Below are 26,978 nucleotides of genomic sequence, written 5' to 3' on the forward strand. Positions count from 1 at the left end.
CCACAATAGTTATAATATTTAAATTTATGTGATGAGTATAAACTCTACGAATGATTTTGCGCAATTAACAACATATGATATATTCTGTTAATATATTACGTATAAACTGGTAGTTTTCAGGACAAAATGTAACTCAACAATGTTACTTTCCACAATTTGTTCAAAAAAAATGTGTCTCCGTTATATAAGTAGAGAAGAGAAGCTTCGGAAAAAAAATCAATTTTCCTTCAAGCAACTATTAAAGTTTTATTAATAAAGTGATTTCATTAGAACAAATTTTCCATATCAATTGTTAATACCTCTATAATTTGTATTATGTCATTATATTGACATAAATCATAATTTTTCCTCATTAAAACAGGTGCCATGTAACAGTAATTTACAAGCTTTAATATATATAAGAAACCAATTTTCAAACAGAATGTAGACTTCAATAACTACTACATTTGGCATAATTTTTTATGCTGATTAGTAAGCAATTAATTAAAAATAAAAACAATAACATTAGTGAAAAATGTTTATTTATGCCACTTGCAAAAAAATCTTAGCATCGCATATAAAATTCGGTCGGATATGGCGGCATGTCGAAATTTGCCAAGCATATTGACCACACTTTCATTTTTATTTTTTCCATTGCTAAGTGTATTACAAATGCAATCACGGTTCATAATTACAGACTCTATTACCCAACTGGAACCATTAACTGTGCATTATTACAAACACTTTAGCTGCTTCAAAAGATTCTGTGAAATAGTCAGTTTTTTTAATTAAAATGATGAAGGATTTTTCAACTGCAGTTTGCAGAAGAACTTTCATTCAACGAAGGAAATATTTATTGCAGCTAGCAAGTGATACTAGAGATGATAAATTTTTGTGTAGAAAATCTAAGTAACTGTATAGTAAGCAAAGTATATTTTAAAAAGTCTGAACAATTTCTTAGGGTAACATTTATTAATTTAAAAACACCAAATATTTCAGAGATCTTCACTCTGAATATTTTTTATACGAGAAGGATTTTTGAAGTTCAGATCAAAAGTTATATACCCAAGCTTAAATATAAAGCTTTCACTAAACCCATTATAATCCCAATATCACCATTCAAGAGACAAAACATTGAATGTTATTTTGAGGAATGCGCAGACGTTGACCCAAGATGGTCATAAACATTCACGCAAAATGCAATATGTTAATGAAGTTCTTTGCGAATTGTCAATAAATGCTCAAATTTTAACAAACAATAGCAAAACACAAACGCTGCATACCAACATCTTAACATTCTGGAAAGTAGAAATAAAATTGATTTTCAAATTCAAATAACTGCAGTTGCAGCCGACAAGAATTAAACTATATAACGATTCACAGAATATATATAAATTTAAATATATATTAAGCATGTATATTGCATTTAATATAAAACTATCTACAAAAATGTTATTTAATAGCAATATAAAGCAAAATAGACAGTAAGATAGATTTGTTATAGCAACGCTATGTTACGCCATATTCTTCATATAAAATGATACTAAAAACTTTCAAAATGCTATGTATTTGCTGTTTAATCAGACTTCTTAGATATAAAATCTAATCTAGAAAACGCATAAACGTCAAGAAAAAGTATGGTATCATATCGGCATCTTTAGCAAATTTTGCATTTATAATACATAAGTAAACTTAGGTTTCATATGTAAAACGCCTGTTCAACACAACAAATGCTTTATGTATTTTTGACAGTTTTTAGTGTCATTTTATGTGAGAAAAACCGTTGCCATAACAACGCTGTTACGGTCTATTTCACCGTAGATTGGCCCTTGTGTCTACACATAGAAGACAAGTCCTCGGTAGTATAGTGGTCAGTATCCCCGCCTGTCACGCGGGAGACCGGGGTTCGATTCCCCCCCGGGGAGGATATTTTTGCTATGTAGACTGAGGTCTTTTTTACCTGGAGAACCTAAGATTTACTAGTCTGAAGTTTGGATAACAATAGTTTTGCAAAACAAACGTGAAAAGTGGGTGTCAAGCGTTTTGTACATAGAACCATCTCGACATATTGATAGGAAATATTGTATGCATACATAGATCGTGCATCTATTTAGCTAAAATACTACTTAGAAGCATATATAGTAGTAGTATAAATAAAGTAGTACTCTGATATTTTTAAGAGTTCGTTTTGACTATTGGTGAGGATCACTATGATTAATTTGATATAAGCGGACTGTAAATTATAAATATTCCATCACCATAAGATATGTGAATAAAATCACTATTTAGTTTATGATATATATTGAACTTAACTCTACAACTTCTTCTATCATTACATTTGCTAATCTCTCATATTATTACAAGATACAGGTATTATTTATACTCATACCATTGTATTCCCTACTCCGAAGGGTCCCAGGTTAAATAGAAAAAGCGCTGGTCAAATCTTGACCAACTATAAATAATGTCATGGTTTCATTTCCGAAGGATTAAATCTGATTGTGAAGTTCTTCCTTGTAAGTTTCAAAACATTGTGTGGTTTGATTATGAAAATAATATTTTTTATTTCATAATTTCTCATAGTAAATCAATAAAATGCAAAATTTTATATTTCAATGCAAAAGTATTAGACTAAATGATGAGGATAAGTTAAAATATATTTAATAATTTAAAACTGCCTAGTATAAAATATAGTAAATGTGTTTACAAGATTTAAAAAGTATATTTCAATTATCATCCACACGTATGACTCCATACACATTGTTGTTCAAAAGATTAAAGTAAAAAGTCGAATCATTATTATAACTATAAAGCAAGAGCTTTTTATAAAGAAGATGATTAATCATTTTCGTTTAGTTAAGAGTAAGACCGAAGGTGATTCTTTATTCCATTCCTATTTATTTATTGATGAATAAATCTGCTGCCTTTTTTCTATCTTATATTAATAATCATCAGAACATAAATAAATTCTATAAATACAAAATTATTTTAATTTACATTATATCTGCTAATTGTGTGATTTTTTTCAATTTGATACAAATTTCTGAACACAACCGCGTAAAAAAGATTTTATGTTGTTATTTAACTCATTTCAATTACAAGCCAGAACATGCAAGTTGCTCGTATTGTAGATAATTTATAAACTACGATTATTTTTCACAATATTCCAGATGAGTCAATATGGCATTGTGACAAAGTCCGCTATATCTATGACGTTTCACCATAGCTGATAACGCACGAATTCAACTTTGATCCTGCACGCGGATTAATTCCATTTGTATGTCAGTAATCTAATTATTTTTACATTTTTACAATTATTTTTAGATAAGATTCCTAGATTAGGAATTAATCTAATTGACTTTAGTCGATAATAGAAAATATATTGAAATATCTTTTATCATATAAAAATATTTTAAATACCAAGATAAGTTTTTAAGAACTGTAGAAAATACGATTTTGATAAAAGTTAAAATTTTTAGGATGATAGTGCACTGAAAATTTTGCAGAAATAACTAAAATTTGCATATCTTATTAATAATATTATATTTTCATTAGCAGTGAGATATCCATATTTTAGGAGTGATATGATATATTTCTTGAAAATTTCTTTTTGTTATCCTGAACATAAATATAATCAAATAAATCTAAATTTATTAAGTTACTACTCAAGTAAATTAGTTACTCAGCTTTGATCTGGCAATATAGACTGAAATAGCCATGATAAATTAATAAAATAGTCACTAATGTAAAGGTCACATGTGTAAACGAAAATCATACATGTATTTAATTTGAGTGTTTTTTAAATAATTTTAAAACTTAGTTGTTTGGACTTTCAAATAATTTGCTTATTCTACTATTAAAAATAACACAAATCCACTAAATAAGGGCTAGAATTATAGTTGAAACGTATGGAATTTAAAACGAATATATAAAAAAAGTTTTTTTACTGATGGTGCCCGACGATTGCCCAATATGTTGTAAAAATTAAATTGAAAATTATATTATCTTTTAAACGTTATAATTATATTGTATTGTTATATTATGTAGCATCTGCAAAATATATCAACCTTCTATTGAAATAGTTACCAAATATATTAAAAAAAATAGGTTTTTATTTATTTAATGGCCTTGCTAATTTGAGCATTTAGCCAACTACTACATTACATAGTTTTTTTTTTATTATTCTTGTTATTTAGTCTACAGGTAGATTATAAATTATAGAGAATATATTTAATTGAACATACAATAGTGTATTACAAGCAAAAATTCAGAATCAGAAAAAAGCTAGAGCCAAAATTTTAAGAAAAAAAAAATTGGGCAAAGTATTAACAACGAAAGTTATCGAAAAAGTTTAGCAATCAAAAATAGTACGTATATGTAATATTTATTTAATTTTAATTAATTTAATTATTAGTAATTATTCTATTCATATTTTTTTGTATTTTTTGTTGAAATAATTGCTTAAGTAATACAAGTACTAATTAGTGTCAGATCAGGGAAATAAAAACCACTTATCTTTGCTATAATAATTAACACGTATTATATCTAAATATGCCTATATTTAAAAAAAAAATCATAAATAAACATCACATTGAAATTCATCTAATTAGAGAACCAGTTTCTTATCAACAGACATAAAAAGTGCAATACTTGCTTAAAATATTTTCATCCTTTCGATTTATTTAATTTTCTGGTTGGCCTTGATATTGAGGTGAACCGGCGAGCGATTTCGAACAAGAAATAATATTGTATGAGATGCATATATGTATATAAACATTTTAGCAGGAACTTATTTTTATATTTTGGCATAAAAACTTATACTTAAATCAATCAATCAGTAATAAAATATAGATTGTGACTTTGACCAACACAATTTTAGTTTGAAAATTAGATAGTGATTAGCAATTTTACCTCCAACTTTTAATAGACTTGTGTTCTTAATAGTATGTGATTTATGTGGATATTTTCAAATTTATTAAAATATTGAAAACGTAGTATGTTTTTCTTCATTGAATTTAGGGTTTCAAACCAATAAAATTGAGCGAAAAATAGTCACTTGATAATCAGGAAGTATAAATAATAAACTAATTAGTTCAAGCTACTTGCCTAAACCCCATTTTTGAATTTCATGCGGTAGTAGTTACTTTTTCAAAATAATTTAGTACCACATTGACTGTATTTTACCAATCATTGGTTCAAATTATTTTAACCAATTGGTGAAACAAGGCGCCTGGAATCTCAACAACTATTTTTACATTCAACGTCTGATGTTGGTCGATTGATATAGGCGTACATATAAATGTTATTGGCAAGTTTGTTACGAAACATTTTTGTATCATAATTAATAGTAGAATTTTAATTAACATAATTAGCATGGTTACTAATTTACCTTCGCACAAACCGAATAACTATTCAACAACAAAATTCACCAATTTGTATATAGCAAACACTAAATATGATGTACAGAAAAAGAAATTGAAAAACACTGTAATGCAGTACTAATTAGTATCACTAATCTAATTAGCTTAAGCGTATTTAAAAATTAGATGTACAGAAAGGTTGCTGGTCTTTAGTTGTATTATCAGATTTAGAGAAGGTAGTAGAAAGTAATGGTAATTATCTTTAACCGTTCTTTTTCAAATAAAAAGAAGCGTTTGTTAATTTACAGAAAATGATTTATTTAAAATGCCTTGTAACTCATAAAATTGCAGACTATAGTGAAAAAAACGGACAAATGAAACTATTGCAACCTGTCAATCCACGGTGATGCAAACCGTTATCTTCTATATATATAAAAATAAGTCTGGTTTTCCTTCCTGACTAAATAACTCCAGAACGCACGAACCGATTTCGACAATTTTGCATTCGTTGGAAAGGTCTCGGACTCCGTGAGGTTTATAGCAAAGAAAATTGAAGAAAAATTTTAACAGAAAAGCGGAAAACATTTTCTCTTTTTTCACATACAGCATGATCTCTGATACTTAGCATGTACTACAAACCAATATTTCAAGTAGATGGCGCCGGTAGATACATTGTTTGACTGTTATTCATTTTTTGTCAGCAATTTTTTCTTCATCTCTTAATCACCAAACAATATGTTACATAAAGTGAAACCATCTGGTGGTGAAACGGAGTTCGCCAGGTTTGCTAGTGTAAAATAAATGTTAGAGGCTGAACAGTGTGAAAAATGTAGCAAATTTGAATTTAAATTTAGCATCGTGTTTTCCGTGGCTTTTTGTGCCTCATATCAAACACAGTAACATCGGTTGAAAAATATAGATGAAAATATCTCATCCAATTAAAACTTATCAGTATTAGAGGATTATAATAAAACATATCGAATAGAGATGGGCTAACCATTGGGTTGCCTTTTAAAACGCACCGTAGCTAAGAAGTATCATCGCAGCAGCTCATAAGACACTTAAGTTCCAATTTTGTTGTCTAAATAAAAAATTGCATCGTTGACCATAAGAAAATTGTTACAGTAACTTTCAATGATGTGTGAACTTCTTTAAATATGATTAGCAAATTTAATTATATATCTACCAATCGTACTTTTATGCTTCTGTAATTCCGAGCGAATACTTAATGCAATATAAGTAACTTTTCGTTGATAAAAATATGTCAATGCAAGTAAGTTTTCTCTGCACATGAAGGACAAAGCTTTATTGTTGATTAATTTAACAAAGAAAGATATATGCATATCACGATTCAATGTGCCTATTTAAAATCAATCTCAAATGCAAAAGAAAATAATGATACTGGATGTTAACTGTAAACATATTATTACAGTATTGAATGAAACAATAATTGCGAATTTGCAAGCGCCATGTTTATACAATTGAATGTGGGTAAATATGTACTTTCACATACTTTCTTCTGGCAAAACTGTTAATTTGATATATTGTGAAAAATTTAATATAATGATGATATTTCAATAGAACCATTTTAAATGTTGCAAAATAGCTTTCTATAGTTTATGTCAGTGGGGTCATTGCCAAATATTAGTCGATTCCATAATACCATATAACGAGTTTTGAATTTCAAAAGATATAGTTTTCGTGATCATTATACAAATCATGCAAATTTCTCGTATTTTCGAAGAGGTTTAGAGGAGAAGAATTTGCAGCTTTATATTTACTTTATACTTGAATTACTGTTCAATAATTTTTTTTAGTAAAATAGACTCTTAAGTTATACTATGTTATGAACTATGTATTTTGTAGGTCAGGTAGTGCAAAATTTTCTTTTTTAGTGGATATAATATGATTTGTAATAGGAGATTTTATAGATGTATTAATTTATATATATGTATATATATATATATATATATATATATATTTGATTAATTATAGGAAAACTAATTTTGTTTTCATTTACATAAGTTCCACTATTTGAATTTCTTTATCTGTAAGAAAGTGCTATTACAAATCATATTTGTGAGTTATTTGCGAAGTAGACTAATTAATTCAAATGAGTTCTAAATATATTTTTTACTTGTATTCACTGGTTTAGTATTCAATTATATTTTTCAATATAAATATATAATTTAATTAAAACTTATATTTTAAACTTGGTAGCTATTCATACATGCTTAATCATTGATAAACATATTTAGCATGATATTATTAAATCTTCATTCATTGATCAAGATTCATTAAAATGCATATCCATCGAAATGTTTTAAATGCGGCCTTTATATTAAAAACTTGTTTGCCATAATATTGCCATTTATAAATTGAATAAACTTAACTTGATCGAAAACTTCTTCAAAAATTAATTTTGTTAATTAATGAAAAGCAACTCGCAACATATATCGTATAAATATATGTAGTGTTTTCCAAAATGTTGAATATAGTTATGTTCATTGTCAATTTTCTTCACTAAACAAATAAAAATATTTTGATTTATTTCATTTTATTTTATTTTGAAAATTTTTGCTATCAGATATCTACGTTAATAATTATTAAATTATCCAAAATTAAAAATTATAAATAATATACTACATAATTTGAATCTTATATGAAAAATAAAGAAGAAAGCCTGGTCTTGATATAATTCGAACTACACTATATAGCTACGTCTAAAATTCGCTCTGGTTATTTTAAAGAAATTTAACAATATTATTTCCAACATCTTTTAACCACAAACTATATTTACTCAAAATACGGAAAACAATTATTATTGATTTACAAATTATCAATAATTAACAGAGAGATACTAATAATATTTTCCATTGAAACGCGGAAGTTTCAATGGCAGCGCTGCATGCGTTAGTCAAGCAATCGCTGCTACTACATATAATAAATAAAATACTCTGTAGTTTTCAAATAAATGTTTGAAATTATTGTAGTTATGATTTAAATAATAATAGTAAATTTTAAATTAGTTTACATTATATCATATCCAACCACGAGTTGGTCGGCCAAAGAATGAAGCGACACATTGTTAAATTTTAACAACTATACTGCAGTAAATTAAATACTCAACAATAAATAAAATTATCACTGAGCTTTAACTTTCTTTATATAAATGATTTATCTTCTACTGTATGCACTCAATGTATATAAATAAGAATGGAAGTCACTTTTCAATCATTAAAAATTTAATACAAATCTTTACATAAAAGACTACTGATATGTTATTGTGAAATTAAAGTTCGAAATTACTTTTAGTTAATTATACAACTGCGCATATAATTTACATAGGTAATTGGAACTAACACTTCATATAGATAAAAAAAATAATGGAACTGATTCCATAAATACTAAATTTAAACTATGAAAAAAAATCAACATTTAGAGGTGGCAATTGTTTTATGGATATATTTTGATCATCAGTAACAAAATATGTAAATTTATGTAAACATCTATTAACGTTAAAAGGTTATAAAATTTTAAATTGGTTAAGAATGTGAAGACAATCTTTAACATTGTTATAATGTTTATACAAGAATAAAATACTGTCAATAAAAAAAGTTATTTGGCAAAGGACGAACTGTTAAATTCATTTAGTAGGAGATTGTGTATTCTCAAATATATATAAATATTTCAAAAAATTTCTCTGTCTCATTGGAACTATTTCTAACAATAAGATGGGAATACTATATATTTGATCCATATTTAAGTTTGGTAAAAAAATGCATGGTACATGCTAACTATAACTAGTTTGTTTGGTACGCTTTATAATCGTAGTGAGATAAAATTTAAATAAATTTTAGGTAACAAAAAAAAATTAAGTATGTGATTGTTACCAAATTATAAGAAATATTTGCAGCTTATATGATAAGCTGACGTTTTTGATAACCTAATTCAACATATATTATCGCTAATATTATCAGGTATTTAATAAAGTGTTTCTAATAGTAAAAAATATGTTTGAATTATATAAAATATTAAGTATTATCATGAACGAGTTCAAAATAATCTGGTCAAATTAGTTAGCTAAAATATAAATGTTTTATGAATTTATATGAATGCTTCTTTAGAAGAGTTATAATTTTACATTAGATTTATTTACGAATGTGTAGAACATATGTTTCAAAACTATTAAAGCAATAAAATATACTAAAACATATGAAAAATTCACGTTCCAATCCATATTAATCTTGTTCAAGTTCACAGATTTTGTTTGCGCTATAAAATTGGGGTCAAAATCTACTATCGCAGAAAAACAACGCGAATCATTTGTGAGAATGTTTTGTCGGTTGCAACATTTTAGGTAGAGAATAATGTCAAAATTAAACATTAATGATTAAACTAAAATTTCAAATTGATTTCGGAAAATAAATAAATATAGTACTATGAAACTGTACTATTTTGAAATCAATTGAGAACTATTTATATTATCCAGATAAATTCCGAAATATGTTGATAAGATAATGATGCTACAATGAAACTATGATATTAGATCAATTAGAGCAATTTTTTTATTAATCGATTACGAAATAAATATCTTAACCTTACATAAAGAAATATATCAGCAGATAAAATAGATAGTAAAATATTGTTGTAAATATGTTCTACCAAATTTTGTGAAATCAACGTGAATAGTAATTTAGGAATTTGAAAATAGTCCCAAATATGATTGGGGATTGGTTATAATTAAAAGATATGCATATTCATTTTTTTGATAGAAACAGATTTCACGATATTTAATTTTACACTCGAAATAATTAACAAAATGAGGAATGATAAGCAAAATACTCATTGGCTATATGAATAAATGGATTAAACTAATAGCTATATGAATAAATGGATTAAACTATTATTATTCTTATGATTATATTTGGCAATAGGTAAAATAGAAAAAATGATAAAATGTAAAAAGTTCATGAATGACTTGTATTGTTACGTACACCAGAAATTATCAGCCAACATATTCATGTCGAATAAAATATTTTGTTTAATTATTTTTTTAAATATGGCACAAACATGATTTTTCATTTTGTAATTTTTATACTCATTATATAGCTATATATAATAGTGTATTTGCAAACAATTACGTTCAATTTTTAATTTTGATTTTCATTTTTTCATTTAACTTTATTCTGCAAAATAATTAATCTAAAACATTAAGCAGTGACTGCTTGCTAAGTACAACAAATAATGATAAAATCTATAAAATTTAATTATATTAGATTTGTGCATTTAAGATCATGCAAAATATTACATTGTCTTCTATTTGAGTCTAAGAATTTTGCAAACTTTTGCTTAGGCGGTTCTATAAAAGATATGAATCGTCGACTTTCGCAATATATTTTGCATATGAAATTCAAGAAATGTCGACCTTAGCAGAATCATAATACATATACGAAGCTCTAGTGTCGTGTTAATCTAATAAGCGCCGCAAAGAGCATATTTCGAAGGCAATGGCTTCAGTCGAGCAATAAATCCACACTCAGCTTTCTAAGGCAAAAATAAAATTTATACTGAATGGTCGTAATTTGATGCCGAATGAAATGATATGAAAGTATATATTCGCAAATATTGCTTGTAAAATATTTTCGAATTCATTTATAATAACAACCGAATGTTATTCAATTAAAAATGCTTTGATTGTAAGTTATTAAAAATCAGTAATAACTTGGTTTATGAACATCTAACATTTTGCATTTCGTTGCAATTGATATTTACTAAATAGTTGCAGTTGTTTGACTTTTTTCATTTTAAAAGAATTAAACCTATTTGTATAATTTGAAGAGGTCTTCTATAGTGAAACAAATTTCTGTTTGAAGATATCTATAGTTAAATCGCATACTGTCGGTACTTTAGTCTTTTCATGTATGTATATTTTGTAGAATAGTACTACAAAATATACATTGATACTTTCAGTGGATTTCTCGATTTGTCTAGTACTAGTCTTAGTGCTTCGTTCTGTATAGTCTGTAGTTTCTTAGTTCAAACGGCTTTCCTCTATCATCCCTAATATTTAATGTTTATCTCGATTTATATATTTAGAAATTTATAGTTATCGTATTATTATTATTATTATATTAATTTTTTCGTTTGAATAAAGTTACATATCAGGGAGCGTTTACTATGTCTAAAAATTCAATATTAAATATTTTGAATTGCATTTTAAGATCTTACACAATTCCACAGTTCAATACTAAAAGTTTCTTATCTGTTTGAGATTTTAACAACTATGTATATATTATAACATATTAAAAATAACATGATTTCAATCACATAAATTATGTAATATTCATTGCCTTATCAGCATATTGCTCGATATTTATTTTATAGATAACATATTGGAATATCAAACGTTAACTCTTTGGGAACGGCTGTCCACCTGAGTGGACTAACATACTCTGTGAGGCACAGGCTATTTTATAAACAATGACTCAGTTTGCATCGAAAAGTTGAATACATTACATATAGCAGTGATAAACAGTGTTGTATTTTAAAAATAAGTAGTATTTTTAGCCTTTTTCTTTGCTATATAGTCTTTTTTTTAATATTCAAAACGACCGAGCGCTTTTAAATATGGCAAAACGACTGGTAAATTTTGTGAATTAAGCAGTAGTGAAGATGAGTTTCAAATAGACGTTCATACAGACAAAATTTACGAAATTACCAATCGCACTGAAGATAGTGATGATTGTGATGATGATATTATAAAACCAACAAAAAGAAGAAGTTAGACAAATTAAATGAAGCCGATTCTCCTTTAATAATCAAGGGTGGGATACATCAACAAACACCCTGACTACAAATACCAAGCAATATAAGACATCCAATAGATTATTTTTCTTTATATTTTACAAATGAATTATTAGACAATATCATAGGAAAAACAAACCATTATGACAGCAAAAACAAATATACTGATTAATCAGTGGTATATTCTAAATGCGAGAGAAAGAAAAAGGGATTGTATTGTCTGTTCTGACAGAAAAGCACCAGGAGGAAGGCGGCGAATATCATTTTATTGTAAAACATGTCAAGATCAACCAGCTATGCATTTTGGAAATTGTTTTGAACGTCACCATTCCCTATAAAATGATCAAAAATAAATTAATATTATAAATGTATGTCCTTCAATGATCACAAATTTTTACCAAACAAATTGCATAACATACACAATGAAATCAAGTTTACAGCCGGTACAGTAGATTGTTTGAAATCGGTGCCGTCCCGTAAGGGTTAATAAAAATCAACTAAAAGTATGTAAAAGACAAGGAATCAAGATAGTGAATAAATTGAAAACAGATAAACAATATTTAAATTAAATTGAATCAATATGAATCGATAAATACAGAACGTACGTTTTCAACTATTCTTATGACCGAATATTTAAATTTCAAATGTCCAATTATCTTCATCAGATAAATCAGTGTTCAAATTCAAATACAAACTATAGACAAATTATTTTATTTATTTTTTATTCCTGTTACTTAGCCTAATCTGTCTCTTATTTAATTTATATAATTAAAAGCATAAACCGAGCCAACTTAACTAATTTAATCAACTAGAAGCATATAATTATAATTATGATTTCTTTTTAACTTGTCATGTTTTTATCTCAATGTTTAGTCTGTACCAATAAAACTAATTATATTAAGAAAGTCGTTGTCCCAAATATGTCATAGAAACATTAAGATATTCTATCAAAGTTTCTAATTATAAATATTTTCTAGAGTTTTTTAGTGTAATTTAAAGATGTCATGAGAGAGTGGATTTGAAAAGACTGTTAACGAGAGTTTTAGTAAAGAAGATCATCTTGATTTTATTAGAAAATTAATAAGAAAAAATATTATTCTTAATTCGGGATATGCAATTAAGAGAAGACATTCCACTGAATGGACCATAGTTTTAATTGATATAATGCCCGATTTTTAAATCAAAGGTTTAAAAAAATCATTCAGCAAAACATTGATTTGACAAAAATAAAATAGTGATCTACTAATCTCAAAATAATACCTGAAACAAATGGTACCTTACATTAGCATTTAATTTATTTAGTAATTTAATACCAAATCATTAACGTAAATTATACTCAATTGACCATATCAAAATTCCACTGATTTTGAAAAATTAACAACATAATTGTGTGGGATTAACTACTAAATACCACCTTCAGACTATTGTGATTTGACATTTCCATTCAATATTTCTAACAATTTGTTAAAAATAGTTTGAGGCAGAATTTAGCCTCCAGATTTCTGTAATATTCCTCAAAATGGCATCGTATTCAAAACAACATAATCAATGAGGAAATCTAATAGGTTACGAAGTGTTGGACAGTTTCAAGGTTCAAATCAACTGATAGGAAATTTCTGAATAAAAATTGCTATTGAAATGTTAAAGATGATTTATGGTTTCATTGTCGTAATGGTGATATACAGCTTCGCTATAAAAGATTAAAAATATATTCCAAAGTGCATAAGACTTTTCCAAGTTTCATCAAAATCGTCAAAATTTTACAGTTTATCGTGTTTCATCAAATGGATTTTAAATGATTAAAATCGGTGCATCCGTTTGTGTTCAAATGATTCAGAATGACATGAAACGTCAGAAAACCTAAAATTAGCAAGTCGGACTTTTTTAGCTAAAACAAACTCGTCTATCAGGAAGCTAAATATTATAATTATTTATCCTTCTTATACAACGAGTATAATATTAATTATTTTGAATCTAATTCGTGCAAAAACATTCAAGTTACGCAATCCCACATCAAGATAAACTTGATTAAAAATTCAATTCAATCAGGTCAATGTACAGATTTTTGATGACATTGATTTTAGCAGCAATGTTAAAATAATGATTCGGCATATAATTTAAGAATACAACATATTTTTATTGTGTTTAGAAATCATATAAAATGCAATAAAGGAATAAAACGTACATTCTACAGTATTAATTAAATTTCAGTTCACAAATTTTATATAAAATTAGCTGTAGAAATTTTAATGCTTTTTTTATTGAGTGGTGCAATTCCTGAGAAGGGCTTTTTGCACTCGGAGACTTATTGCAATTTAAGTAAAAACCGATGTCACTACTGCTTGACATCAAGCTGTCCAAACCCCAAAGTTCTTATACTTTTTCCAATGTTCTTATGACTTGTTACACGGGCAACCCCGTTGTGATCAAAAATGAAATTATGAAATTTTACATGTCCCCATGATCATTATTGAAATTTTATTTTTCAGTTTTTGAGTAACATCTACACAACAACATATTTTCTTCTGTATACAATGTAATGTATTTCAAAAATATAAAAAAACTTGCAAACCTTTATACCAATGATAAAAAACCGGAATTTGCCACGAGTTTCTTGCGTGTTGTTACATAAATTACAACACGAATAACAAATATAAATCAGCTCATATAGAAATTTTCTCTTGCATTAAATCTGGGAAAATATATTTTATACTTATTATAGGAATAAAATTACAATCATCGCATTTGATGATGATGATTATTATTAATCAAAATATATAACAACTAAAATTTTATGAAATCAGTGTTGGAAACGCGATGAGAAACTACATCACTTGCTTAGAAAAAGTGGAATAACTGGTATTGATGTTAATTAATTTATATATATTAAAGTTGTTTCGCTAAAAGATTGTACGCGAATTGTTTCTGGAATTTTTATGACATTGTTATTGAAGCTTTGATATTACTTTATTAGATGCTAATAGCAAAATTCAGAGATACATTATATATGAGAATAACTCAAATATTCGTGCAAAATTTAACAATAAATATAAATTTTGTTTACATTCCTATGGGTTCCCTACCGATGTTTATCAGTTAGAAAGCAGTACGATTGCTTTGAAATTTGAAAAGTTGAAAAGTTTAGAATTTCCAAAATAATTTAAAAAAAAGAAAATATTTTTTTCAATTTTTTTTTCTTAAAAATAAAGTAAATTTTTATCAAAAATTTATAGTTTCTCAAAAATCTAATTTTTTCAAAGTAAAATTCTTTCAAAAATATTAATCTCTTTAATACTGGTACGGGAAGTTCCAGCAATTTGCCTGTTTGTGAATTGAACTGTTCCTCAACGTATAGATGAACTAAATATTTTCATTATTAACCCATCTTTTGGGGTTTATTGGACCCCAACGCCCCACAAGGTCGCTCGTTTCCGGTCAATTTTCAGGTCTTTAATTTATTAACTTTTAAAAATGTCACTGTCGCATTGTAGATAGTTCAAATTTTATTTTTGTTTTTTTGTTTAAATCGAGCTAATAGGCTACTCATGGCGAACGTTTGAACACCACTGGGGTCTCCTAGACCTAATAATACCTTAGTACCTAAGGTACTAATAATAATAATAAGTTGAGGTGTGTAAGAGAAGGATTAAACACTTAATTTCTTACGTACAAAGTTCGTTTTTTTTTTTTTAATTTGTTTATTACTATAAACAGAATTTTCAAAAATATAAATCTATATCCAAAAAGAGAATGTTGAGTCAAAAAACAATTATCAAACGAATATCATTTTTATCAAAATTTACCAATTGAATAGAAGACCTTTCCAACATCATTATCTTATATGATGAAATCACAATTTGAAATTTGATCAACATTTAAGAAAAATGAATGCCAATCGACTAAAAATTATTATTTTACTGAATGATTTCTTTGTGTAGAAGAAAATGATCTCACAGTACTACTAATTGAGATGTCGGATCAGAAAATAATTATTATCAAACGAATATCATTTTTATCAAAATTTACCAATTGAATAGAAGACCTTTCCAATATCATTATCTTATTTGATCAAATTTAAAAACATTTAGGAAAAATGAATGTCAATCGACTGAAAATTATTATTTTACTGAATGAACTTTATGTGGAAGGAAAAATTCATAGTATCACTAAAGGAGCTATCGGGTCAAAAAACAATTATTATCAACAGAATATCATTTTTATCAAAATTTACCAATAGAATAACAAACCTTCCCAACATCATTATCTTATTTGATAAAATCAGAAGATGAAATTTGATCAACGTTTAGGAAAAATGAATGCCAATCGACTAACTCTGTGACTAAAAATTAATATTTTACTGAATGATTTCTTCATGTGGAAGGAAATTATCTCATAAAACCACTAATGGAGATGTCGAGTCCGAAAAAAAATATTATCAGAATATCATTATTATCAAAATTTATCAATGGAATAAAAAACCTCTCCAACATCATTACCTTATATGATGATCAAAAGATCAAATTTCACAATTTGAAATTTGATCAAATTTTGATAAATAAATTCCAACGGCATTCGGCATATCTGATATTTTTAGTCAATACAGGTTAGTTATAGAACTAAAAGTACGTTTTGAGTAGAACAAATATACTGCATGAAAGGATATTTCTACATATTAATATCAATAAGTAGTAAGTATCATATTTAAACCTGTTTTGTAGATAGATTTTCAGGTAGATATTTAGAAAATTAGGAAGTTTCTCCATATTAGAAAGTCAGCTTGAGTAGCAATTAGAAGAATTTTGCTAATAATTTGACATGGCAAATTTGAGAACAAAACAAAATGTATGAAAATATCTAGACAAAGAAAAAAATTTGGTTTAATAGTATGAAAAGTCAATAATATATTATCAAAGTAATAATATAAGAATTGCAGATTTTAAATAGTAAATATATGACAACATTATTTAGTGATTTCTTGAGTAATTTTGAGATAGTACCTACATATATTTTTGTTTGCGTTTAGAAAATTGATTAAATTGATATAACCACAAACAAATCATATATTGCACACTATAAAAATATGTAAATAATATATAATAGTAACTAGTGGGGTGTATGGCATCGTGCCTTAAGGCAAATTGCTGGAACTTCCCGTACCGTAACGAAATGATCGAGGAATATTAAATGTTTTAAAATAGATTATTATAAACACTCTAACTTTATTAATATTTATAAGAATTATATAAACTGAATTGCAAAGTTGAAATTATTTGCTTAAAGTATATTAGAACTATAGTCAGAATTAAAAATAAAATCTAAATTATTTTCGATATACAAAAAAAATTTTTTTGAAAAAAAAAAATGACAAATTTTTTTTGCCAAAATCAATTATTTTGTTAAGACAAACAGAAAGTTTTTTGAATCATTTAAATCGGACGTTTAGTTCTCTCAAAAACTGCATTTTTTTACACATTTAGCTCCGTATCTTCGAAATGGCTGGGCCTGCCTTTGCCAAAAACTAATAAACACTTCTCCCAATCATTACCAATTGAATGTTTTTTAGATCATTTAAATAGGATACTTCGTTCTCTCAAAAAGTCGATTTATATTTTCTGCACTCTTTGCTCCGTATCTCCGCAACGCCTGGACCTGCCTTTGCCAAAAACTAATCAGCTCTTTTCCCTATCAATAGGAACCCAATGTTTTTTAAACCATTCAAATCGGTTGATCCGTACGCCCGAAAACGTGGGCGAAAATTTGTACCCATTCATACATACACACACACACACATCCATTTTTGCTGAGGTATGCCAAAACGTTCAGAAACCTTCAAAACGTCGAGAAATGTAAAAATTTTCAATTTCGATTTTCGGCCCATTACAATAACTTACCCTACGGGAAGTTAAAAAGTCAATAATATATTATAAAAGTAATAATATAAGAATTGCAGATTTTAAATAGTAAATATACAACATTATTTAGTGATTTCTTGAGTAATTTTGAGATAGAACCTACATATATTTTTGTTTGCGTTTAGAAAATTGATTAAAGTGATATAACCACAAACAAATCATATATTGCACACTATAAAAATATGAATAAAATAATATATAATAGTAATAATAAACAATATATCAATATTAATCTTTTCCACTCGACAATTCCGAAATTAATATGTATTTTGTCGCCGGAGCGTCGGCATCCGAGTGGAAAGGGTTAATAAATATATAAATACATATATAAAATATGTATACATATTCAGTTAAACACATATATATATATATATATATATTATTTTTAATAAAATAAACACTTACGAATTATTATTTAATAAAAAATTATCCATGGAAAATCCTGCACAATTTTTTAAAATCACTTGTATATATAATGTTAACCAGAATAATTTATTTAACCTATGTCAACAATTAATTTAAAATCATTTTGTCGCTATAATTATGTGTCACTAAAAGTTCAATAATCAATCGAAAATGTCTGATTGGTTTCCAATAACAACATTCACTGGATCATACTTGCAACAGATTCTAGTTTTATTGAAAATACATCACGAACACAACTCGAATCGGCTCGTTCAGAGTTCAAATTATCATGTATACATGTAATATTTTAAATACTAAATAATTATTAAAGAACTTTGAACCGTGCGAATGCTTTGCCTTTGATAAACTTGTAGCGTTTCTTATTTTTTATGATTTAACTCCATATGAACCTTCAAATCTGACGTTTGCGTCACTCTCCTGTACGAAGACAAGCGATGCGGAATGGGGACACTCGGTTCGTTCCGTAAACGAGCGCGCACTTCAGGGGAATTGAAGCACGGCGCGAAATTCAAATATTGAAATTGATTATTGTAACAGCAATTTTCTATAATAATTGCTATTGTGTATATCAATTATGCAAATTATACTTGCAACACTGATGATAATACTTACATTTGAATATTTGAGTTATGTAGTTATAATATTAACAATTATTACTTATTGTAATAATTTTTATTGCATATAAAATTAAGAACAAGCTGTAAGTGGAATTCTGTCTTAAAGCAATTAAGGCATCGTGCCTTAGGGCAAATTGCTGGAACTTTCCGTACCACAATTCAAAATTCGAGTAATTAAAAATAATCAATAATAATCAATAAAAGTTGATCAATGATTTGAAACTTTTAATAAAATTTCGAACCATATTAAATCTTTCTATCTTAAATCATTTATTTTGAAATATTTTGGAAATTCTGAACTTTTTTTCAAAGCAATCGTACTGGTTTAACTGCATTTTACTAGAATTTTTTTTTACTAGATCTCCGAAACCGCTACCCCCTTATCAGTTCTTTATCTTGTTAATACAAGTAAAATGTTTTTTGAATTAATCAAATCGGACGCTCCGTTCTCTTAAAAACTGAGTTACCGTTTTTGGCATTTTTTGCCCCATATCTTTGGAACGGCTAGATCTGCCTTCGCCAAAAACTAATCAGCACGTCTCCTTATCAATACGATTCGAATGTTTTTTGAATTATTCAAATTGCTTTATCCGTGTTCCCGAAATCGTCGACCAAAATTTGTATCCGCACACACATACATACACACACTCACACACATACATCCATTTTTTCTAAAGTATGCCAAAATGTTCAGAAGGCTTTGAAACGTAAAGATATATAAAAATTTTCATTTTCGATTTTTTTGCGATTACTATAACTTGCCCTACGGGAAGTTAATTATACCTGCTACAATTTATTTATTGCTTGAGTTATTTAGTTATCTTATTAAGAATTATTACTTACTATAATAATTGTTATTGCATATGAAGTAATAAATTATACTTGCAACATTGGCAAGAATATTATATATATTTATATATATATATATATATATATATATATATATATATATATATATATATAATAAATATTCAAATAATTAATAATGATTATTAATAATATATAATAAATATAATATATACATATATAAATATATATATATATATATATATATATATATATATTATATTTGATTTGAACTGTTTTAATATAAACAATAATTACTTTTTTTATTGTCATATTTAGCAGTAAAAGTTTCAGCAAGGTACAAAAATAGACAGTAATTTTATTTTAAAATTGCTTGTGATAATCACCATTTATAAGAAGAGTCAGGTTATCATATTTAAATCATTATATACTATGAATGCTATAGCATTCACGTCCGCTAGCATGTTTAGTTTCAAATACAAAGGGATTATATGTATAAAATAATGATAAAAAATAGTTCCGATTAAGTTTCCGTTTAATTATTTTGAATAGATAATATTTGTTATCGGAATTTTCGAAAACTAGATATTAAACAAAGAAAATTTAAGACAAAATTATTTAAATGCATCTGCCTGATATTACTGTTTCAGGTTTCAATTAGAATATTTATAAAAATTCGGAAAATTATTCAATAATCAAAATTATTATATTGGTTTGCAATAACTTGGAGTACAACTTTATTTTATGGTGAGTTTATTTAAAAAAAATTATATAAATTTGCCAAAAATATTGGTATTTAGTCCAAAAAAATAATTTAAAAAATTAAATAAAAGTGAGTATTTAATACAAAATTATTTTATGCATCTTTTTGGTAGTGCATGGTAGTATTATATCTCATTTAGAGTATTTATGAGCATTTCTCGCAAACATATTTAATATACAACATTTCTTATATTAGTTTGTAATAACTTGGAATACAATTTTATCACAATTAAAAAAATATAACTGTACTGAAATTATTGATTTTCTTTGCTTCTAATTATATATAGTTTTAACTGTTTTTGAAAAATATTTTATTGCACTAATTTTACTTAAATTTCATTCATTTATATTTTTAGATTGAGAATACTAAAATTGTAGCATTCATCATCATAGTCTGTAATTTCAAAATGTATTACTACGAGGGGCAAGTAAAAATTAAGGTTCCCAACGCTGTACACACGCCGCCCGAGATACTAGGAAAAATCCTGCAACACCGCTTTCATTGTTTATGTCCCTTACTCCATTCCAACTACCTGGAAGATCTCTAGTGCCAGTCTAACAGCCGTCCGTGATGAAGCCCGCAATCACCGTCACCGCCAGGTGTGAAATCCGTTCAGTGATTCAATTTTTAAACGCGAAGAAGCTTGCACCTATTGAAATTCATAAACAGTTGGAAGAAGTTTATGGCAAATCTTGCATCAGCGTCCAGCACGTCCGCAAATGGTGCAGAGTAGAGATGGGTAACTCACTCCGGAGTTATCACTCCGATACAACTCCTCCCTCGGAGTAAATCCGAGTGGAGTTGTCTCATCGGATTTGTCATATCCGACTTCCATAAACTGGCACTGTCTGTACATAAAACGTAAATCATCTGTTACTGCATTTTTGCTTTGGGAAGCAAGCTGTCGCTTTCTCGTCTCAAAGGCAGTTTTATGACCTTTTAGGTATACGTTTTTTTCCAGAAAATACAAAAATATTACTTCAAAGATACAGAACAATGAAATTGTGTTCAAGTGTGAATAGTTCCAATGTATAATTTATATAATAGTAAGGGGTCATATTTCTAACTACGACAATCTTTGAACGTGAATGACGGCATTCAGGAATATACATACCGAAAACAAAAATACACAAACAAATACATTTAATTTGGTTTTTCCATAGCCTGAAATAACAATACTTGTGCAAAATATATCAGTGACGTCAATAGTATTTAAGCAGCAAAAATATATAGTATTAAATTTTTACTTTTACACAATTATATAATTGTGTAAAGGTAATAATATGCTAATCGAACTACCTGATATAATATTAATTCTCGAATGGAAATAGCAGAAGAAAAAATTAGAAAGCAGAAGTATTATTATTTGGTGAAAATATTCTATGATAAATGTTTTGCTTTTATAACAAAGTTTACTACATCATTTTTATATAAAATTATCCCAAAAAATCAATTATTTTATCATCAAAAGAAAATAATTAAATTGAATTTGATTCTCAAGTTTTGCATTTTTTACTTTGTCAACACTGTTAAAATTACGAGTCATTGAGTCGATCATGTGGTCAACCGAAAAATTTTACAACTCGTCATTTATTTGTGAATTTTTTAGAAAAATTATTTTATTGATATTTTTTAATTTTATTTTATTCATAAATTTTCATTTCAAAAAATTCAATGAGATTTGACAAATCCTTAGATGCATAAACAACGCACTATAGAATACATTTGTGTCGAGTATTTCGGTTTCAAAGTTGTCGAAGTCGTGGAGTTGTTAAGCGGATATAACTCCTCCCTGAAGCGGAGTCAAATCCGAGTCAATCCGGCTTCGGATTTGATAAGCCCATCTCTAGTGCAGAGAGTTCGCCGAAGGACGCACAGAAGTTCACGACGAGCAAAGGAGCGGGAGGCCATCGGTGTCCGACGAAGTCGTGCCGAAAATTGAGCGCATTCTCCTCGAGGATCAAAGAGTAACGCTTCGGGAGCTGGCTGTACAGGTTCCTGAGGTTTGTGAAAAAAATCGACAACATTTTAACCGAAAAACTTGGTTATCACAAGGCGTGTGACCGGTGGGTTAAATTGCCCTATACAGCCATGATCTTGCTTCCATCGACTACCACTTGTTCTCGAAATTGAAGCAACACTTGGGTGGACAACGCTTCAGAACAGTCTTTAAGCGCATTGGCGGCCTAGCGGCGGAGTTCTTCGAAGCGGGTTTTCAGAAGTGGATAAGTCGTCAGAAAAAATGCGTTGAAAGATCATACATATTTATTGCAATAAAAAATACCTCAACCTTGAAAAAAATGTTCTAACCATATTTTTACTTGCCTCTCGTAGATTAATTATCGAATCTAGTGCATCGAAACGATAAAAATTGTAATATAAATGAGAATTCCAGAAATATAATATATGAAAACAAAATATGTTCTTGTATATACTTTTTTTTATAACATGGTTTATATGTAATGTAATATTTTATATCATAAACAATCTTATGCAATATCGTTCATCGCATACTACATTATGATATAAACAATATAAATTCATATTATGTATATGACAAATCTAAACTAAGAAATTCGTATCACAAAAGTAAATTCTCCTCTATATAAAATGTAGGTACTAACACATCAATATATAAAATAGATCTAGCATGATTAATGATGAATTATATATACTATTTTAATTCATACACTCACAAACATACACATCCATTTGTTCAATTTTACATCAATTATAAAAAATATAAAATATTGGTGGTGTACATACTTATAGTCTAGTAATATATAATGCAGGAATAATATGTTATAACAATTTTGAATATATATTCATTTGACTAACCTTATTTGATTGAATGATTTAGTGATAATTTTCATTGTCAATAGTAAAATTTGATTTCAAGACTTCAATAATCTTCGATCTAATTTAAAAAACATATCTGCGAAATCCATGTTTTCAGTAGAAAAAATATAATTTAAATATCGTAAAGTCGAGCCAAGCTTGAATGAAGCGGATTAATGTTTCCAATAAATATATTTAAAAGTATTAAGATAACATTACTTTAATTACTATATAGATAAAAATAATTTGGTATGCAAAAGCGTTAATTGAAAGTTCATGTTCTGTGAATGAAATCATCAATACCATTTACTTACAACTTTTATGATCATGGTGAAAAATAATATAGCTTTTATAAAGTTTATACAAGATTCTTCTTAGAAAATAAGATTTGTTTATAAAGAAAATGTTCATTTTAATTTATTATTAAAATGGCATTTTCAATTACATATTAGTATTACGGTTCAAAACATAAAACACATAAACGCTTTCAACTTATTCTTGTAATGTATAGTTTCATGTTGTATTATATAATTCTAAATAATGGCTTTCAGTTACTTATATACTATGTCATAGGCAAGATGTTACTTTTTTATGTAAACAACATAAAATATCAAAATAATATTCTAATTTAAAACTAAAAAGTGTGATATGTAATGTGGTAATTAAATTCGATTTCAAGAAAAAAATAGCATAGCAGAGTTGATATTACAACATACGATTCAGTCTATAGTGTTTTGAAACACACAATGTTGCTAAATCCTCATTTCCTTATAAAATTTGAAAATAATGAAGCAGTACTAGATAAATACTAAAATTGCTAACAGAGATATTATTTGCTCTAAAATTAAAATACTGCACTTATCACAAGTAACCTAACTTAATATTAATGGTTCTCAGTTTCTATAAAATTATCTCTTCACAGGCTAAAAATTTACTCACAAATTAATAATATTCAGCATATCTAACTTCTATAAAAATCTCATAAACCATTTACATTTTCATAATATAGATATGATAAATATAAGTACAATCTAGCACCACTTATTCCTAGTAATATATCCGTTCCATGTCAATTGAATAGAACCAAATATGTTTTACTTATGAGCGATAATAATATGTTAGAAATGTGGAAATAGCATTAGCGAATAGATCTTAACTTCAGCCTCAGTACTAAATAAGCTACCAACCTTAAAAATATGAATAGTCCGAATAAAGCAACGGCATCAACCCAAAACACTGCTTGGTCCATAGTCATTTCTTTAAGGAATTTCTTGGGACTTCTAAAGTGGCAATAAGCTTCAGAACACTTTAGTTTCTGTCTGTCGAATCCATATACAGAATACATGGCACCTTCAAATCCGTATCTAACATAACTTACATACGTCAGCCAGCTTAAATAGCCTGGTATGGCATTAAAATTGACAAAGAATCCTGAGAATAAAACAATTGGTATTGTAGTAATTGGCCCAAGATAAACGCCTGTCTCTATACTCATAGCTGCTCCAATTAGCAAACCCAAACTTTGGGCAACTAGAGCTGTCAGGATGCAAATGGAGACAAACATGAAGACTCTTTGTGGTTCTAGAGGCTGTGATGTCATGTAATAGACTACTAAGACATAACCGCTTGTGAACACAACCTTTAATAAGAAAAATGAATTAATAAGGTCTATTGATAGCAAATTAAAGCAATATGTAAAAATAATTCATTACTATTATTTTTACAATTATGTTGTAAAGTATTTTCCAAAAACATATAAAGTACATGTTTTTATTAAATTATTAAAGAATTATTGAAGAAAAATTACAAATATTTATGAAGTGAGTCAATGTTGATCAATATGTAGAATTTGTATTTATGTGGTACCCCGACAGACTAGTTTAATTCGTTCCGTGCACATATAAGTGCAATGACTAACTATAAAATAATTCACTTAACAGCCAAAATATTTCTACGATAGGAAAATCATTGTTACAACTGATAAAATTTTTCATATTTCCATTTTCTATTAACATTTATCAAGAAAACTTCTCCTCGTTCAAAGCTCGTATCTCAAATTTTGTTCGTAAGTCAAAGCAACTAATCGCTTTATTGACTCTTATTAGGTTACTTTTAGAATAATTCGTAATAAATGAAAAAAAATACTTACTTGGAATGGTAGATCAGCAATCGTTTTGGCCAAATAAAATGACTTTAAGGAGTACCAATAATTCAAATGTTCCCTTATAAATACCGCCATTTCTGTTGGAACTGAAAATATGAATGATTTATTTTTATGGTAAACTTTATTACGATATCACTTCTATTGTATTTATATTGCTCACATTTACCGGATGCATTGAATGTAAGAATGTTCAAAGTAAAATTACATTTCTTTATTATTTATTAAAGTTATTCTTTCTTAAATTAAATTGCAGTTGAATAATTATTATTTATATTATTCAAATTATATTATTCAAATTATATTATTGAAAAAATAAGTTCATGCCCCAAAACTACAACTATATTTCAAATTGTTTTCAATATCAAAGTATTTTGAGTAAATAATAAATATTTTGCGCAAGGTTTATATATCATTGGCAGCATTAGTAAAAATGTAATCCTCAGCAATATCCTGTTTTGAAAGCGCCTTTTCATACATAACTATTTAAATAAAATATATTATATTAAGAATTCCAGCATATTAAATGCCATACAGCATATTTTACGAGTACATATATCTATTGTCTTGAAATGCATCCATCACAAACAAATTCATAAATACATAAATACATAAATGTAATTATAGTACAAATAACTTTAGGCGTATTATTAAATATTTTCATAAAATGATCCTAATCATTAGTTCATGCTTTCGACAAAAATTAAAAAAAAAATCAGTAAAATAAATAATCAATAAAAGTATAAGAAACTTACAAGTTAAAATTGTTGGCATCATAGCTGTGAACATGGTGAACATAGTTGTGAAAAATACACATCCAGCATTGCTCATCACTTTGGAAGCTTCGTCCCCGATGTCATAATAAATCAATCCTATTAGAATTCCAACTACTACATGCGATACCAGTCGCATTTGCGTCAAGGTTTGATCTCTAAATATCGTCAAGAATGTTCGTTTCAACAAAATCCAAAACTGCTGCCATCCAGATGTCGGAAATCCAGTTCTGGTTGGCATCGTTGTTACGCTTTCATTAGAATCTAATAATGAAGTAGTGCAGTTGGCAGCGTTCAGTTGTTTGGGATTGGTGGTATCGCCATTCATTGGTATATTTACAATAGTGTATCTTTGTTGGAGGTGTTTTTCGTTGGATTCGGGATTGGCGGTAATTCTTTCTTCTCATAATGTCGTTTGTTATTGGAGGCGTGTCGCGCTGTTTCGCGGTCAAACGTTACATTGCCGTGGTTGACCGCCATCACGAGCTTGTGGGACGCATTCGCCATGCTCGCCCACATGCAACTTCCATAACTA

The 26,978-nt window shown here is 27.4% G+C and overlaps 1 non-coding gene and 1 pseudogene across 1 annotated transcript; one reads left to right on the forward strand and one right to left on the reverse strand.

The window, feature by feature from the left end:
- The first annotated feature begins 1,832 nt into the window (after positions 1 to 1,832).
- Trnad-guc lies at positions 1,833 to 1,904 on the forward strand. Its single transcript has one exon. It is a non-coding gene; the product is annotated as a tRNA-Asp (tRNA).
- Positions 1,905 to 24,647: 22,743 nt separating this feature from the next.
- The window catches only part of LOC113385904, a 28,941-nt pseudogene continuing 26,610 nt past the window's right edge, over positions 24,648 to 26,978 (reverse strand).

Source organism: Ctenocephalides felis, unplaced genomic scaffold, assembly GCF_003426905.1.
Source record: "Ctenocephalides felis isolate EL2017-DRISC unplaced genomic scaffold, ASM342690v1 CF-g0.4_SCAFFOLD_03571, whole genome shotgun sequence".
In the NCBI taxonomy this organism is placed as follows: Eukaryota; Metazoa; Arthropoda; class Insecta; order Siphonaptera; family Pulicidae; genus Ctenocephalides; species Ctenocephalides felis.